A 17,496-nucleotide genomic window follows, 5' to 3' on the forward strand; every position below is an offset into this window, starting at 1 on the left:
TCCTTCAGAAGGTGAAGATAGATAAGTCCCCTGGGCCGGATGGGATTTATCCTCGGATCCTCTGGGAAGCCAGGGAGGAGATTGCCGAGCCTTTGGCATTGATCTTTAACTCGTCGTTGTCTACAGGAATAGTGCCAGACGACTGGAGGATAGCAAATGTGGTTCCCCTGTTCAAGAAGGGGAGTAGAGACAACCCTGGTAATTATAGACCAGCGAGCCTTACCTCAGTTGTTGGAAAAGGTTATTAGGGATAGGATTTATAATTGTCTAGAAAAGAATAAATTGATTAGGGATAGTCAGCACAATTTTATGAAGGGAAGGTCGTGCCTCACAAACCTTATTGAGTCCTTTGAGAAGGTGACCAAACAAGTAGATGAGAGTAAACCGGTTGATGTGGTGTATATGGATTTCAGCAAGGCGTTCGATAAGGTTCCCCACAATAGGCTATTGTACAAAATGCGGAGGAATGGAATTGTGTGAGACATAGTAGTTTGGATCGGAAATTGGCTTGCTGAAAGAAGACAGAGGGTGGTAGTTGATGGGAAATGTTCATCCTGGAGACCAGTTACGAGTGGTGTACCGCAAGGGTCGGTGTTGGGTCTACTGCTGTTTGTCATTTTTATAAATGACCTGGTCAAGGGTGTAGAAGGATGGGTTAGTAAATTTGCAGACAACACTAAGGTCGGTGGAGTTGTGGATAGTGACGAAGGATGCTGTCGGTTGCAGAGAGACATAGATAAGCTGCAGAGCTGGGCTGAGAGGTGGCAAATGGAGTTTAATGCAGACAAGTGTGAGGTGATGCACTTTGGTAGGAGTAACCGGAAGGCAAAGTACAGGGCTAATGGTAAGATTCTTAGTAGTGTAGATGAGCAGAGAGATCTCCTGTGTCCATGTACACAGATTATTGAAAGTTGCCACCCAGATTGACAGAGCTGTTAAGAAGGCATAGTGTTTTAGCTTTTATTAATAGAGGGATCGAGTTCCAGAACCAAGAGGTTATGGTGAAGCTGTACAAAACTCTGGTGTGGCTGCACTTGGAGTATCGTGTACAGCTCTGGTCACCGCATTATAAGAAGGATGTGGAAGCTTTGGAAAGGGTACAGAGGAGATTTACTAGGATGTTGCCTGGTATGGAGGGAAGGCCTTACGAGGAAAGGCTGAGGGACTTGAGGCTGTTTTCATTAGAGAGAAGAAGGTTGAAAGGTGACTTAATTGAAACATATGAAATAATCAGAGGGTTGGCTAGGGGAAGCCTTTTTCTTGGGATGGTGATGGCGAGCATGAGGAGACATAGCTTTAAATTGAGGGGTGAAAGATATAGGACAGATGTCAGAGGTAGTTTCGTTACTCAGAGAGTAGTAAGGGAATGGAACGCTTTGCCTGCAACGGTAGTAGATTCGCCAACTTTGGGTACATTTAAGTCGTCATTGGATAAGCATATGGACGTACATGGAATAGCATAGGTTAGATGGGCTTGAGATCGGTATGACAGGTCGGCACAACATCGAGGGCCGAAAGGCCTGTAATGTTCTATGTTCAGAGATGTCAACCCTCTTCGAACGGTTTCCACTGTAATTTTTCTTGTTCGGTTGGCATGGCTGTACTTGGTTTCCTTCTGGCAAACTTCTGGATTCATTCAATGTTATCTTTTAAAAGCTTAAAGTAGAGACAGCTACGAAGACGTGAGGGAGGATGTGGCCAGAGTTGAATGGAAGGTAAGCCTAGCAGGGAAGATAGTGGAGCAGCGGTGGCAGAAGTCTCTCTGGTGTTTCTTTCTTGGGATGCATGGCATAAATTCATCCCAAGAAAGAAACAACACACTAAATGGGCACAAGGTTACCATGGGTAACTGGGAAGTTGAAGGAAGCGTAAACACAAAAGAAAAAGCATGCACTATGGTGAAGTTTAGTGGGAAGCCCTTAAAAACCAGCAGAGGGCAACTAAAAGAGCAACGCAGTAAGGGCAGAGAAGATAAAATGGGGATAAGCTAGCTAGTAACAAACAAAGATTCCAAGAGTTTTGTTTTAGAAAGGTATCTAAGATGTAAGAGTATATATTTGGACTACTGGAAAATGTGGCTAGACAAGTAATAATGGGGAACAAAGAAATGGCAGAGGAACTCAATAAGTACTTCGCATCAGTCTTCATCGTGGAAGACATGAGTTGCATAGAAGAACTTGGAGATTCAGGGGCAGAGGTGAGTGTCATGGCCATGAGTAAGGAGAAGGTACTGGCCAAGCTGAAAGGTCTGAAGGTGGAGAAACAACCTGGACTGGATGCATTACATCTGAGAGTTATGCAAGAGATAGCTGAAGAGATTATAAAGGCAATAGGGTTGATCTTTCAGGAATCGCTGTGGTCAGACAGGGTCCAAGAGGACTGGGAAATTGCTAATCTTGTACAAATGATTGAGAAAGGAGGGAGGCAAACTTCACCCTCCCATTCCTTAGACGACATGAGCCTCCTGCAGTGCCACAATGATGCCACCCGAAGGTTGCAGGAACAGCAACTCATATTCCGTTTGGGAACCCTGCAGCCTAATGGTATCAATGTGGACTTCTCAAGCTTCAAAATCTCTCCCTCCCTCAGTCCATCCCAAAACAAGCCCAGCTCATCCCTTCTCCCCCCCCCCCCGCCCCCGCACTGCATCACCAAACCAGCCCAGCTCGTTCCCGCCTCCCTAACCTGTTCTTCTTCTCACCTTTCCCCTTCTCCCGTCTCAAACTGCACCTCCATTTCCCACCTACCAACCTCATCCCTCCTCCTTGACCTATCCCCTCCCCACCTCCCCACCTATACTCTCCTCTCCACCTATCTTCTCCTCTATCCATCTTCGGTCCACCTCCCCCTCTCTCCCTATTTATTCCCGAACCCTCACCCCATCCCCCTCTCTGATGAAGGGCCTAGGCCCGAAATGTCAGCTTTTGTGCTCCTGAGATGCTGCTTGGCCTGCTGTGTTCATCCAGCTACGCACCTTGTTATCTTAGACTGCAGACTATGGGCTGGTTAGCCTGACTTCAGCCATTGGCAAGATTTTAAGAGTCCATTTATAGAGGATGAATTTGCAAGGTACTTGAAAGTTCGAAGTGGAATAGGGCTGAGTCTTCAAGGCTTCAAGGGGAGGTCATGCCTGACATATCTGTTGGAATTCTTTTGAGGTAATGAGCAAGTTAAACAAAGGAGAGCTGGTGGACATGATCTATTTGGATTGCTAGGAGGCCTTTTGATATGGTGCACAGGAGGCTGCTAAATAAAATGATAACCCATGTTTTTGGGGCAACATACTGGTATGGAAAGAGGATTGGCTGACTAGCAGATGGCAAAGAGTAGGATAAACGGGTCTTTTTCAGGATGGCACCTGGTGACTAGTAAATTTGAGCAGAGGTCTGTTGGGACCACAACTATTCGTATTATGTTATCAATCTGGATAAATGAACTGAGAGCATTGTCACAAAAAGTTGCAGATGAGATATAGATAGGTGGAGGGACTGTGAGGAGGTGGGAATGCTGTAGAATGATTTGGGCAGTCGAGGAGAGTGTGCAAAGAAGTGGCAGGACACAATTGGGTAAGTATGAGGTAACACACTTTGGTCGGAAGAATACAGGCATAGACTATTTTCTAAACTGTGAAAGGCTTCAGAAATTGGAAGTATAAAGGGACCTGTGAATTGTGTACTTCAGGATTCTCTAATTTTACAAGCAGGTTCAGCTGGCAGAAAGGCAAGTGCAGTGCTAACAATCATTTCATGAGGCCTGGAAAACCAGAGTAGGGGTCTATTTGTTGCCAGGATGTGGTCAGAGCGCATTTGGAATATTGAGCTGTTATGGGCTCCATATCTAAGGAAGGATGTGTTAGTGTTGGAGGGGATCCAGAAGGAGTTCAAAAGAATGAGCCTGGGAATAAAGAGCTTGTCAGAAGAGGAGTGGTTGAGGCTTCTGGGTCACTACTCAATGGTGTTAAGAAGAATGAAGGAGGATCTGATTGAAACTTACAGAATACCGAGAGGTCTGAATAGAATGAACTTGAGAATGTTTCCAGTATGAGGAGAGTCTAGGACTTGATGGCATACCCTTGCAGTGAATGTTCAACTCTTTTCAGAATTGAGATTATGACACATTTCTTCAGCCAGAGGGTGGTGACTCTGTGGAACATATCGCCAAATCATTGAGTGTATTTAAGACAGAATAAGATAGGTTTTTGATGAGTAAAGGGATCAAAGGTAACAGGGAGAAGGCAGGAGAATGGGGTTGAGAAATACATCAGCTGTGATCAAATGGCAGAGCAGACTTAATAGGCTAAGAGATCAAATTTTGTTTAAATGTCTTGTGGTCTAACAAGGCTTTGTAGTAAAACACCACTGTTGTTAATGGCTTCTTTAAACTCCTCTTTCACATTCTTCTCTTTCTGGAAATGTGTCTCACTGACACGAAACTGCGCAGGCCCTCTGTTCAGTGAAAACTGCTTTGAAGACTATTAAGCCATTTTACTGCCATGGAGCTGTTATTTCTAATAAAAACCTGCACATACCATAACCACCTAGATGGTTTCGCCCTTATGAAAAGGAACTGTTTCTGTGTCGGGTTCTCCGTCACAGGATACTACTTTTCAGGCAACAGTCCACGTTTTTTTTCTTTGTATTCTAAGACACTGAAAATACTCGCTGTGTGGAGTTTTATTAAACTCTCATTTAAATGCATGTAAACACATCTCTAGGGTCCCTGCCTAGTCCACCCCATCCACCCCAACATCATTCTAAATACTCAAAAAATCCCTCCCTCGACATAAGATAGAAATACTATCAGTCTAAGACTATATATGGATCAATGAGCCATATGGCTTATTTGTGCTTTTATGTCTTACGAACCAAAATCTGCAACTTCTTTCCTAATCATACACCAAGAATGTCTTTGTCTTTGTCTTTGCCACACAGATTGTAATATTTGAGCCAGTAGGCCCACCATCACCCCCTTTTAAGAGCGATTTGAGATGCTGGCTTTGGCAGTGACACTCTCATCGTGTGATTGAATAAGGCCAAATAAACCTTGCTTTGACACAAAATTAGGTAGGAAGGCAAGTGATGAGGATGACAGAGACTGCAGAGTGATGTGGACGGGTTAAGCAAGTGGGAAAAAGCTTGGCAGATGGAATAGAGTGTGGGGGAAATGAGGTTTTGCATTTAGGCAGGAAGAACGGGTGAGATTAATATTATTTGAACGGAGAAAGACTACGGAAAGCTGTAGAACAGAGGGATTTGGGAGACTCGTATGAATCTCTTAAAACCAGCAGCCAAGTTCAGTGGATCGTTGGGAAGTCAAATGGAATGTTGGACTTTCGTTTGAAGGGAATAGAGTATAAAAATCTTGCTAAAACTACCAGGCACCTATCGACCACACCTGGAATACTGTGAATAATTTTGGGCCCCTTATCAAAGCAAAGATATGCTGGCATCGAAGGCAGTTCAGAAAAAGTTCACTCAGTTTATTCTGGGTATGGAGGGACTGTCTTATGAGGAGCAGTTGAGTTGTTTGGTTGTTTACTCATTGGAGTTTAGAAGAATGAGATGTTGTTGAATCATAGAAGATTCTTAGGGAACTTGACAGAGTAGATTGGGAGAAGTTATTTCCCCCTGAAATCTGGGACAAGAGGTCATAATTTCAGAATAAAAGTACAAACATTTAAGGTAGCTGTGAGGCGGAATTTTTTTGAGGGTAGTGAATTTGTATAATGTTTTGCCACAGAGGGTTGTCAAGGCTGTGGTTGACAATTTTTATGTCAACTTTAGTTTGAAACATTTGACCCTGTATTTACTAGTCTAGGTTTAAAGGCTGTTGGTATTCATTTCAAAACAGGTGTTTTGCATTCTTTGTGCTCAAGAAAGCAATTCTGGAAATACTTACAGTAATCTCCCTGAGAAACATTAACAGACTTATTTAATGCTCCAGCTTTGTTTTTGCTTTCAAACGAGCAGGGGGTTAATTGTTATCTCATGATGCCTGCATATCTTGTCAGTTATTTTTGAGAAATGTAAATTTCTTCACGAATCATTTTTCACTGTTTACAAAACTGAAATTTTTGATACACCACCATGCAAATTTGTATTTTTACACGCTTTAACCAATGGTAAACCTATTTATCTTTAATTCAGAGTTTTTTTTAAGATTAACAAAATAGAACTCCTCTTTTATTTATTTATTTTGTTATACCACAATTTTATGTTCCTATTTTAATTTTGAAATTGACAAGTATTTAGAGGTAAAATGGTAAAAAGGACGTTTTAAAATACAGTAAATTCAAGGTGACTTCTGTTACAGCTCTGTGTATTTTCCGTTGTTTTGAATTTGTTATGGGTAATCTCAAGTTTAAAATTGCATGCGTTAAGGTTACATTGGATTTTTAACCTGAATAATAATAGAGCTTTGTGTTCAGTTGGGGTGACCTACCATGACACTGCTAGGCAACAAAGAGGAGTTTTCTGTGTAAATTGCCGATGGTAGCAGGCAGGATATCCCCCAATCAGCTGTATGCTCTGCTGAAAAGCCAGCACTGACGGATGAGCTCGTTCAGTCAGCTGGTAGGAATGAAGTGAAAACTGTAGACAGCAAGAACAAGACAATGTATGTCAATTTGGCTTCTTTGTGGGTAGGAAAGTATGAAAATCAAAAGGGCAATGATTAACTGAACGTGCTACTCCAAGGTATGTCATAGTCTGCCATAAAAGATATTTTAGTAAGGTTTATGTTACTCGCCTCTTAAACGCAGTATAGTTATGTTAGCACTGCAATAGAATGTTCTGCAGAAAAGTTGGATGTATTAGCACTATTGGATTAAGGTGTTTGCATACCATATCTAATGAGGTGAGAACTACAAGGCAAAGTAATTATGCAATTCAAGTTGTTTAGAAGAATTTTCATTATGTCTATAATTTATGATTGATTCAAATAGTTGCTATATTTTTACAATATACTGCTTCCATGCCATATGCACACAAATGTTTAATTGTTGAGCAGGTGAATTGTGCTTTTTTTCCCCTGTTACTCCAAGATTGTTAGTTCTTTCATGTGATTTAAAATTACTGTCCTCACCCGTTAATGTGGATGAATGATGTGTAAATGGGAGGTGTTCGTGCATGCACAGGACACCTATAGGCTATCTCTATTTGAATGCAAAACAATAAGGAGATTGTTGTTCAACAAAGGACTAGCTTTCGGGCCCAAGACAGCAATGGGCTTTACCAGCAGTCATGCAACATTTGAGTAAATTTACCCATGTCACAAACGTGTGTGTGTGTGTTCTCTCTCTGGCATATCATGCAGTCAGACTTAACACCTTGTACTGCAGTTTCTCTAGGCAATACTTCTAAAATATTGCCAATAAAAGCGAAATAGGTAACAAATGAAAAACAGACTCAATATAATTCAAATGATCTCCTTTCACTTTTGTTTTGTTCTCCCAGATTGGGATTTCAAGCCCCCCCCCCCCCCAACAGATTGCTGATCTACAAAATGTCAGCAATAAGCAATAAATTTGACGATCTACTTTGGACTAGAACTATTATTGATGCAGGGAATGGATCTATCTGTCATTAAATTGAATATAATGTTTGTATTCCACGACATGAGAGGAGCACCTTAACTCTGGTTACAACCTATAACTGAGTTAGGAACACCGAAACACTGATCTTACCTTTTTAAAAGTTTTCTGTATAATTGAATTAAATGCCCCCAAAAAAAACAAGCAAATACTTGGATTTTCTTGACCGTAGTTTGTCTTTCTTTACTGATTCAAAGAATCAAAAAAACAAATTTGGGGAGAAAATGTTTGGTTCAACTTGTTTCTCCTATTCTTATGCATTGTAGGCAAATTACACCCAGAGATAGTAAGAACTGCTGATGCTGGAGTCAGAGATAACGAAGTGTGGAGCTAGAGGAGTGCAGCAGGACAGGCAGCATTGGAGGAGTAGGAAAGTTGACGTTTTTGGTCAGGACCCTTCTTCAGAAAACCCAGAGTGTTTTGATGTTGCCTGCTGAAAAAATGTCATGCAGTATTATCTGTTGATTTTTAACTTGGGTTTGAAAGAATGGTGCTTGCTAGAGATCTCAAAAATGAAGTTGTCTACAACAATTTTTAGCATAGATTTCTGATGTTTCAATTTGGCTTAATTTACAGGGGATCTATGACATCCTGTAACAGGGCAGGCAATAGTCAAGATATTTCATACTGAGGGTAGAGTAGAGAATATAAATTATTTCTCAATCTTTGGACAGAGGATGAAATTAAAATCATATGTAAATAGGCTGAAGGGATAAATCTAAATATCAGAATAAAAACTCCTCAAACTAGTCAGGATTTACTTTAAAGTCTACAATTTACTAATGTTTTGAGGGTGAGAGACTTGGCACTTAGGAAATTAGTTTTTCAACCTTGAGGGTTTGTTGAGCAGTTAGGACTTTGTACATTTTAAAACCTCAAATCCTCCTCTTTAAACCATTTTCAGTAACTTTTTTTTACAATGGCCTTAGTACATATAATAATTGAAGTTCAGGACAAATGAGTAATTTCCAATTATTCCAGGTGCAAAGCTTTCAGCAGTATGTCTGAAGGAGCAAAATGTCATTCACAGCAACTGCTAGATTTCTGCATCAGATTGCATGTATAGAGAGGGCAGTGGGTAATTACAGCAAATATCGTAGGTTCTGCCATCATTATAATTAATAGTTAATCTTGAGTAATTTGCACTTGTTTTAATGCCAGATTTGAAAAAAACTGTGTCAAGGAAGACATATCTTTTATGTGTCTTCCTTGTAAGTTGGATTATCTTTTTCGGGTAAGTTCCAAACAAAGTCCCGGGGAGAGGGTTGCAAACTATTGAACTTGGTAGTGATATTCTCTTCTGATACTAGGTAGTTCAGTCTTTCTACTTGCTGCTGAAATCAGTGGATTGGGAACTTATACATTTTTTTTGAAGTTATGACTGGTAAGCATAACTGAGTCCTTTTCATCAACAGACTCCAGCAGTTCCTGACTTGTGTCAGGGGTTAGCACTGCTGCCTCAGTGCCAGGGACCGGGGTTCAATTCCACCCTCAGGCAACTGCCTGTCTGTGTGGAGGTCACACGTTCTCCCCTGTCTGCTTGGGTTTCCTCCCACAGTCCAAAGATGTGTAGGCTAGGTGGATTGGCCATGCGAAATTGCCTGTAGTATTCAGGGCTGTGTTGATTAAGTGGGTTATAGGGTTATGGGTCTAGGTGGGATGCTCCTAGGGTTGTTGTGGACCTTCTAGGCAGAAGGGCCTGTATACAGACTCTAGGGATTCTGTGTGTGCAGAGTAAAAGGAGCATCCAAATGCGGGTTCCTCAGATAATTAAAACACCTCTGCTAGCTGTTCTGACTCCAAACCAGACCATCAACTTTGTGCCTTGATCCCAGATGAGATCATCAAATTGTCATGATTTGGTCAGGGACCATTATTTTCAGAGGACAAAAAGTGAGTTTGAGGGGCCAGAAGAGAAGTTGCTGGAAAGGCTCAGCAGGTCTGGCAGCATCTGTGAAGTTAAATATCAGAGGTAATGTCTGGTGACCCTTCCACAGAACTGATTTTTCTTCACAGACGCTGCCAGACCTGCTGAGTTTTTCCAGCAACTTCTCTTTTTGTTCCTGATTTACAGCATCTGCAATTCTTTCGGTTTTTATTTAGTGATTTTGAGGGGTCTTGCTAACAGAATAAAGCCACAGATGTCATGGTTTTCAATAAACAAAAACACTTGATTATACAAGTTGGAACAGTAATGCAGTCTAAAATAGAAATCTAACTTGTATCCAGCACTCTAGAATTAATGTGTTCAAAATGGATCATACAGTGTGATCAAACATCTCTCAGTGCTCATTAAATAGCAAATGCATTCAGGACAGATTCTCAGGAAAGTCTTGCTTGCTGACTTAGGTCATCAAATAACACAAAGGATTATGAAACATTTCATGTTTCATGTCCTAGGTCCATGCTCCCCTGAACTATGGAAACTGCTCTCCAATGTTTCATCACAGTCACAGCTTTTGTTAATAGTTTCAGCAAACTAAATCATGTTCTTCCCTGAGCTCCTGTCTCACTCAGCAGCGACATGCAGAATTTTTTTAACCCCATTCTCTGCCATACTGACCTATTAGTGACATCCATCTGGCTTGTGAACACCCACAACTTTCAGGACATTTTCCAAGTCCTGACTGCAATTCCTATTAAATCCTATAAATTGGCCTGAATGCTAACAGCATAGAGATATTCAATTCCTCTTGTCTTCTCACTGGGCCCCCAACTGTACATACTCCATATTGTTCAGTTGCCTCGTCAGCAATATAATGCAATAGTTTGTGCATAGAGATTGCTTATCTTTCTCCTCGGGCTTGCCTGACCCCTGGCTGCATAGTTATTTAACTTCAAAGTGCTCAGAAGTCTTCAAACAGTTTTTTAAAATTAATTCCGGAGTGTAGGTATTGCTGGCTGGGCGAGCATTAGTTGCTCATCCTTGGTTGCCCTTGAGAAAGTGGTGGTGAGCTGTCATTTTGAACTGCTGCAGCCCACTTGGTGTAGGTACACATGCAATGACATTAGGGAGGGAGTCCCAGCTTTGACTTAGTTCCCTTAGTGGCAAAGGAGCTGAGGTCCAGAGCTCAGAGTTGAACATTCTGGGCCTCAAATTCTGACCGCCTATACACAGTCTATAAAATAATGCATGTGGAAACCTGCAGCAGATGACAATCTTCTCACAATGACACCCTCATTCAGTTACACAACTGCCTCTCACTTATCGAAAGGACATTGCATCAATGGTGAAAGAATGTGCGCTTCATACTTTCTGGGCATATCATTTGTGATTGCAAGTTATTCAGCCACACAGCCAACCATTGTTTTTGGCAGGCAGATGGCCTTTGTCATCAATAACTGGTTACAACTCCCCAAACTAGTCAGTTACTTATTGCCAGCTGAATCTTGCCTTGTCCACCCTCCCTGCTGCAAGCCCAGGCACAGTCAGCTTCATCCCCACTGGTTGTACAAAAGCAACAATGCAAGCACCACTTAGAATGAGTTTCAATGAATTGCTTTTAAAAAGTGCAGTAATCATTTCCATGATCCTTTGGTTCTAAAACAGTCCTGTTCCCATCTTCCAAACCATAAAAAGAGTCTTTACATTCCTTCACCCCATAAGTTGAAATGCTATCTTGAAGTGTGATTGATCACAAGGTATGTGATACACACTACTAAACAGAAGACTTGAATCCATTCATCTTCATTCAGCTTTTGGCTAAATTTATTACTAACGCAACCAAATTAATTGCTTAAACAGGTCTTTTACTTGTCTCATGCTCTATCCATAGGCTGCCATGTGTGACATCACATGAGCCAGTGTTGGGGCCTCAACTCTTTGCAAATCATTTATGTAAGTTGCATGAAGGGATCAAAAATATGATAACTTTGAGTCATCAGGAGATTTAGCTAAGTTGGAAAGCGAGTAATGAAGAGGACGTATGGAGCCTCTAGGGCTATAAATATACTGTGAATTGGCAAAGATCTGACAAATGAGATACAAGTGTGAAATTGTCCATTTTGACAGAATAAAGAAACAACGTATTATCTAAGTCATACAAGGCTGCAGATATGTGGGATGTGAAAAGATGAGTGTCCTCATGTATGAATCACGGAAGGTTTGTATGCAAGTACAGCAGGTAATCAGGAAAGCAAATAGAATGTTCTGGATTTTTTGAGTGGAATTGAATGTGAGTAGAAAGATTATGCTTCACTTAATACAGGGCATTGATGAGAATGCATCGGGAGTACTGCGTACTGCTCACCATACTTATAGAAGATTATAAATGCTTTAGATTCAGTTCAGAGAAGGCTTGAGACCAGTACCCGAAATGAGCAATTGCTTTGTGAAGAAAGGCTTGATAGGCTAAGCCTATATCCTCAAAATTTAGAGTTAGTTGATTTAGTAGAAACATAGAAGGTCCTGGGGGTCTTGATCAGGTGGATGTTGAAAGCATGTTTTTTCTTAAAGGAGACGAGGGAGTATAGTTTAAAACCAAAGAGGAACCTTTCTTTTTTTCCTGAGGGTTGAGAGTCTTTGGAATCCTCTTCCTTAAAAGGCAGCAGATCTAGAATGCTTAAATACTTTTAAGGTAGAGGTAGATTATCAATTACCTATAGAAGAGGCATTGGCCTAGTGGTGGTATTGCTAGACCGTTCATCAGAAACTCAGCTAATGTTTTAGGGATCAGGTTCAAATTTCACCACGGCAGATAGTAGAATTTGAATTTAACAAAAATGTCTGTAATTCAGAGTCTACTGATAACTATGAAACCATTGTTGATTGTTAGAAAAAAAACATGTGGTTCACTAATAACCTCTGGTCGACCAAAGTCAAGGAAAGAAATCTGCCACCCTTACCTGGTCTGGCCTACATGTGAGTATAGAGCCACAGTAGTGTGGGTGACTTACAAATGCCCTTAGTGAATACTGACCAAGTTAGTGACCCCCACATCATGTGAATGAATTTTTTAAAAGATTATCAGTGTTATACAGGATTGACTGATCTTATAACTGGATCAGCCAGGCTCTTATTGAAAGGTGGAGCAGGCTTGATGTTCCCTGTTGGAATGTTGTTTGTTCATTATATGCTATTATATGCCGCCACAACAGCTAAATAAACTACATTGTAACAGACCTCAGCTAGGACTTGATTTGTAAGCCTCTGACATGTCTCTGGGGCATTGCTTAATTCAACTCAAATTGGATCACCTGTTAGCACATATTTCTTTAGCCCTTGATGATAATGGCACTTGCCAGTATCCTCTTAATTGGGCAATCTTCAAAAGGAATGAAATACTACCAATTTTATCAATACCATCTGTGAACCATCGAATTGTATATGAATCCGTCAGTATATGCAGAATCTAGTTGCTCCATCTGGTTTAGGAACTAACATCATCAGGGAATTCCTATCTGCTTTGTCTAAATTCAGTCAAGTGGCTTTGCAGCATATCTTGAATGTCTGTTTTCACCTGAGCTTGTTTTTGTGAGCTCAACTCACGAGTAGCTGATAAGCTGTTTTATCAGTCCTGACTCATGCCTAACTATTGTAGTACATCCAGATGTGTTTCTACAGATATTTGATGCTTTATAAATTGTTTCATAAGATCCCCAGGTTGTATGTCCTCTCTAACTAAAATCATAGTGTCCAACTGTCAATTGGTATGCACTCTAACTTTGTTCCACAATGGGTTCTTCTGTGACCAGTATAGTTCTATTTTATTATGAGTTTTCTTACGCTTGCCTTCTTCCTCTTTTACTGAGATACAGGCTACTAGAGTAGGTGGGATTGAGGTTCACGCGGAAGAGGTATTAGAAATCTTTCAGAAGGTGAAGATAGATAAGTCCCCTGGGCTGGATGGGATTTATCCTCGGATCCTCTGGGAAGCCAGGGAGGAGATTGCCGAGCCTTTGGCATTGATCTTTAACTCGTCATTGTCTGCAGGAATCGTGCCAGACGACTGGAGGATAGCGCATGTGGTTCCCCTGTTCAAGAAGGGGAGTAGAGACAACCCTGGTAATTATAGACCAGTGAGCCTTACCTCAGTTGTTGGAAAAGATTATAAGGGATAGGATTTATAATCGTCTAGAAAAGAATAAATTGATTAGGGATAGTCAGCACGGTTTTGTGAAGGGAAGATCGTGCCTCACAAACCTTATTGAGTTCTTTGAGAAGGTGACCAAACAAGTAGATGAGAGTAAACCGGTTGATGTGGTGTATATGGATTTCAGCAAGGCGTTCGATAAGGTTCCCCACAATAGGCTATTGTACAAAATGCAGAGGAATGGAATTGTGGGAGATACAGCAGTTTGGATCAGAAATTGGCTTGCTGAAAGAAGACAGGGTGGTAGTTGATGGGAAATGTTCATCCTGGAGACCAGTTACAAGTGGTGTACCACAAGGGTCGGTGTTGGGTCCACTGCTGTTTGTCATTTTTATAAATGACCTGGATGAGGGCGTAGAAGGATGGGTTAGTAAATTTGCAGACAACACTAAGGTCGGTGGAGTTGTGGATAGTGATGAAGGATGCTGTCGGTTGCAGAGACATAGATAAGCTGCAGAGCTGGGCTGAGAGGTGGCAAATGGAGTTTAATGGAGACAAGTGTGAGGTGATGCACTTTGGTAGGAGTAACTAGAAGGCAAAGTACAGGGCTAATGGTAAGATTCTTGGTAGTGTAGATGAGCAGAGAGATCTCGGTGTCCATGTACACAGATCATTGAAAGTTGCCACCTAGGTTGACGGGTGTTAAGGAGGCGTACAGTGTTTTAGCTTTTATTAATAAAGGGATCGAGTTGCGGAACCAAGAGGTTATGATGAAGCTGTACAAAACTGGTGCGGCCGCACCTGGAGTATTGTGTACAGTTCTGGTCACCGCATTATAAGAAGGATGTGGAAGCTTTGGAAAGGGTGCAGAGGAGATTTACTAGGATGTTGTCTGGTCTGGAGGGAAGGTCTTACGAGGAAAGGCTGAGGGACTTGAGGCTGTTTTCATTAGAGAGAAGGAGGTTGAGAGGTGACTTAATTGAAACATATAAAATAATCAGAGGGGTAGATAGGGAGAGCCTTTTTCCTAGGATGGTGACGGCGAGCACGAGGGGACATAGCTTTAAATTGAGGGGTGAAAGACATAGGACAGATGTCAGAGGTATTTTATTCGCCATTGGATAAGCATATGGACGTACATGGAATAGTGTAGGTTAGATGGGCTTGAGATTGGTAAGACAGGTCGGCACAACATCGAGGGCCGAAGGGCCTGTACTGTGCTGTTATGTTGTATGTTCTTTTTCTCTATTTTCACCCTCTTTTAAATCTTACTGTTTCTCTCCTTTTCTCTTGCCCTCCTCTTCACTTTGAATTTGAATTTCATCAACTGTAGGTACATTAATTGAATGGTTACTATTACTGAACAGTTAACAAATAATCAGAACGACTGAACTAAAATTGCTGTGGGCATCAATTCTTGTCAGATGATTATATCAGTTTGAGAATTTAAGTTTGCAAAAATCCTGGAAGTAATAAATTAAGTAATCATGAAACTGTCAGAATATCCCTCAAATTTTAACAGGTTCACTGCCCCTTAAGATAGGAAAATTGCCTTTTTTTTGCACTGAGGCCATACCAACTTGAGTGGCATTTGTTGACCTCTGAAGTGGTTTAAAAAAATCAATTTTATTAAAGCATAATTAGCAATTCAAGAAAAAGGCCAACCACCAACTTTTCTTGGTCAACCAGGTATAGTCAATAAAATAAAAACAGAAATTGCTGGTGAAAGATAATAAAGTGTGAATCTGGATGAACACAGTAGGCCAAGCAGCATCTTAGGAGCACAAAAGTTGATGCTTCAGGCCTAGACCCTTCATCAGAGAGGGTTCTGAAATAAATAGGGAGAGAGGGGGAGGCGGACCAAAGATGGATAGAGGAGACGATTGGGGACCACTTTGCAGAACATCTTCGCTCGGTTTGCAACAAACAACTGCACCTCCCAGTTGCAAACCATTTTAACTCCCCTTCCCATTCCTTAGACAACATGTCCATCCTGGACCTCCTGCAGTGCCATAATGATGCCACCCGAAGGTTGCAGGAACAGCAACTCATATTCCGCTTGGGAACCCTGATACCATTGGGCTGCAATGTGGATTTCACAAGCTTCAAAATCTAAACCCCACCCCCCCCACCCCACCACACCACTGCATCCCAAAACCAGCCCAGCTGATCCCTGCCTCCCTAACCTGTTCTTCCTCTCCCCTATCCCCTCCCCTCCTCCCCACCTCAAACCGCACCTCCACTTCCTACCCACTAACCTCATCCCGCCTCCTTGACCTGTCCATCTTCCCTGGACTGACCTATCCCCTCCCTACCTCCCCACCTATACTCTCCTCTATCCATCTTCGGTCTCCTTTTCCCCCCTCTCTCCCTATTTATTTCAGAACCCACTCCCCATCCCCCTCTCTGAAGGGTCTCGGCCCAAAACGTCAGCTTTTGTGCTCCTGAGATGCTGCTTGGCCTGCTGTGTTCATCCAGCTTCACACTTTGTTATCTTGGATTCTCCAGCATCTGCAGTTCCCATCATCTCGGCTGCTGAAAGGTCTGGCAGCATCTGTGAGAAGGAAGCAGAGTTAAAGTTTCATTAGGCTTCATTTTCAGCATAAATACCATATTTTCCAGGCTGCTAGCAGTTCTGCTGAAGTGTTATTGGACTCCAAACATTTAGCTTTGTTCTCTTCCTGCAAATGCTGCCAGACCTGGGCTGACCAGGCAATTTCTGTGTTTTGTTTCAGGTCTCCAGCATTTGTAGATCTTTGTTTTATGTTTAATGGTCAACAAAATGCCTGCCATGAATTCATTAAGTAGCATTGTTTGGGGTTTTGAATGACGTTTGAAAGTTTTTTTTTGAAATATTTTGTGATGTGTCTCAAGGAAGGGGAAAACGCCACATGTTGGTGGCTTGCAAATATCTTGATTTGATTATCTTGTGATATATGTGCACAAATAAATATTGAGGCCATAAAGTTTACCAAATATTGAATAAAATTGTTCCTTGTCAAAAGCTGCCACTTTTACTTTAGTTTCATGTTTGGAGAGGAAAGATGAGAAAAAGTGAATTTTGATACCTGTATCCAAATCAAATCTATTTTTGAAATGTGTGCCAATAATATTTTGGTTACATCAAATACAAGTACAAGAAATTTGTATTTCATAAATGTCTGATGTCTAGCTCTGGTTCACTCAGCATGAAGTTGGGCACGTGATATGTTGGAAATACCTTAATGAAAGTTTGCTCAAAAACAGTGAAGTTCTAAGAAACTGCAAGGTGGTAGTCCAAATAATGTAGTCATTGAGTGTTTAAAATGAGGAGGAATTAGTTAGCTACAGAAAAACTGTCCGCAAATCTGAAGGTAATGTCCAAGTACATTGTTAAAGAAGAAGTACTTTAAAAGTACTTTTATAACTATAATTGCGGAGTCCAGAACAAAAGCCCTTGGTCTACAAATGCAATTGTCATGCAGTACTGCATGATTAAGTTTGGTTTTATTGTGTTGTTTCCATTTCTGTTCTTGTAGCATGTTCTTTTGGCACCATGAAACTCTGGAGATGGGTAGGAGGGGTTTAATTGGAAAGTAGGGTGAGGGAGGACTGTGATAGAAACTCCTTCATAAATGATTGAATTAGTTTTAATTTTCCTCCTGCCAATTTCTATTTTGCTTTGCTTCATGTAATTGTGACAACATGGCAAACCCATCACCACTTCTATCGAGAAGGCCAAGGGCAGCAGATAGGTGGGGAGTACCACCACCTGGAAGTCCCCCTCCAAGCCCCCCCCCCGACACAATTCTGACTTGGAAACATTGTTGCCATTTCTTCACTGCTGTCTAAGGGCATTGTAGGTCAATGTACAGCATGTGGACTGCAGAGGTT

General features: G+C 41.4%; 1 protein-coding gene across 10 annotated transcripts in view; it reads left to right on the forward strand.

The window, feature by feature from the left end:
• Positions 1-17,496, forward strand: part of LOC125458468 (atos homolog protein B) — a 203,212-nt gene that overhangs the window by 107,746 nt on the left and 77,970 nt on the right. Inside the window, exon 1 of one of the 10 annotated variants that reach the window (XM_048543769.2) lies at positions 6,562-6,695. The exons of the other annotated variants lie outside the window; for them this stretch is intronic. The gene's annotated coding sequence lies outside the window, so the exon portion shown is untranslated. Of the gene's footprint in view, positions 1-6,561; positions 6,696-17,496 lie in introns of those variants that run through there. 10 annotated transcript variants of the gene reach the window in all.

Source organism: Stegostoma tigrinum, chromosome 1 (assembly GCF_030684315.1).
Source record: "Stegostoma tigrinum isolate sSteTig4 chromosome 1, sSteTig4.hap1, whole genome shotgun sequence".
NCBI lineage: Eukaryota > Metazoa > Chordata > Chondrichthyes > Orectolobiformes > Stegostomatidae > Stegostoma > Stegostoma tigrinum.